Raw genomic sequence first — 2,132 nt, 5'->3', positions numbered from 1 at the left:
TGAAGCCTGAATCTGTGGATGTCTTCTGTTAGTCTTTTAGTGCTAGAAGTAGCAACAGAGACAGAGGATGGTGAGGAAAGACACGGGCTCTAAGATCACACACAAGTGACTTCCACACGTCTGAGAGAGCACCACACTTGCTCCCAATACAATGTTTGATTTGCAAACATGAAAAATACAGATATGAAGCACACAGCCGGAAGAGAATAAAAGAAAAACTTTCTCGGTGTGAAACACTCACTGCAGGGAAGTTACTTCTTGCTGCTGAAGAAAGACAGGATGAGAGTCTGTTTCTACACATTCGTGACAGGGACCTAGTGGCTAGTGAGGCATGATACCGCTTCTCCTGTTTCAGAGACTACACATGGTACCTGTCAAAAAAGAAAAGTGAGAACATAGAAAGTGTGTGTGATGACTCCTGCAGGAGGGGAAAAAATGATGTAGCTTTCTATATAATGTATATGTTACGTTTTGTTTCTTTGTGAGAAACTCTCTAATGCTACACATGTGATTTACAATCAGTTCAATCACTTTCCAAAAACCTTACTTTTTTTCGTTTAGCTGTTAGCTCTCTTCTGCTGTTTCCATGGAGGTCATGTGAGTAAACAATGATTAATTGACAACATTGTTTACACATCATCATAGCGTGTTTGCTTGGTTTATGAGACTCGGTGATGTTGGTCAGCAGATACTCTAATAAAGGTGCAACAATCCCGGTTATTTCTACCACAAGGACTTAAGAGACCTAACGTAACCCAAGGAGAAATAAGATGCAAGCCACTTCAACTTCACTTTACCCGTAAAGTGCATGAAGCTGCTAGCGAGCGCTTTTTGCTAAAGCTAACGCTAACGTTACTTTTACACTTGCAAAACGTCACCATACGTTTGAACTCAATACTGTACAAAACACACGTTGCAAGTCATGCGTTTGAACTCAATACTGTACAAGACAATCAAGTTGCAAACATGTTTTTAATAATATAATAACGTTACTTACTTGTCTCCGTCATGTCCATCTGCCGATTCCTCTGTTGAACAGCTGTGCTCAGTGTAGCTAAATCCAACGGCCCTCCCTCGAAATCTTAGCGTTCTATTGGTCAAACTGTTATAGTAGACTGCAGCGTTTGCCTGAATATTAAACAAACTTTAAATTATAATTGTGGAAAAATGTGCAAGAATATTGAGTGGCAACAACCCGGATCTGATGAAGAATAAAATAATCTTCCCAATTTTACAAATCCAGGTTGTCCCTGCACGGGGTTCATTACTTTGTAAAACTAATGCAGATACGTGACTTCGGCCCACCGCCTAAACCAGTTAAGTTGCAGTTACAGTTTGCATCAATGTCTGTAAAAGATGGATGCTACACACACATCTTCCCCGCAGCAGCACAGAAGATGTATACAATCAGCACAGTTTCAAGGTGGACACCCAAGATTAGTGTTTTCAATTCAGTATCTGACCAAATGTCCTCCCTTCTCTTCCAGAGTTATGACACTGAGTAATGGCCAGAAAAGTGTTGTGCAGAACATTATGATGTCACAGTGACGTTGACCTTTTGGATAGAAAATGTCATCACTTTATTCTATTAGACACAGAAATTGTGTCAAAATTTGCTTATGAATGCCTGAGTTATGGCCAAAAACATGGTTTGTTAGGTTGTAGGTAACCTTTGACCACCAAATTCTAATCAGGTCAATTCCCTCAAGGTCCTCTTGAAACACTGCATTCATGAAAATGTGACAGACAAGGTCACAGTGAACTTGACCAAGTAGACTTTTTTTGTGCCAAATTTGTAAAAATTCCATCAAGGTCCTCTTGAGATATTGCATTTATGAGAATGGAATGGACAGGCGGACAGACGGATGAACAACCTGAAAACATAATGCCTCTGGCCACGGCTATGCTGGTGCAGAGGCATAAAAAGACAATCATAAAATCAAAAGAAAAAACCCCAACCAAACAGCCTTTTTTCAACTAACTGATCCAGCCAGCGGGGTGGACAGTGGACATGTCTGACCCACAGCTGATGTCGTAGATGCATTTTTCAGCTCTGCCTTATTCTGCTGTGGATGCAAAACGTAAAATGTGTAAATCTTTTGTTCAGTGTTCAGGCTGAAGTCAGTATGCCA

Source organism: Epinephelus moara, chromosome 2 (assembly GCF_006386435.1).
Source record: "Epinephelus moara isolate mb chromosome 2, YSFRI_EMoa_1.0, whole genome shotgun sequence".
In the NCBI taxonomy this organism is placed as follows: Eukaryota; Metazoa; Chordata; class Actinopteri; order Perciformes; family Serranidae; genus Epinephelus; species Epinephelus moara.
This window is presented reverse-complemented; position numbering follows the sequence as displayed.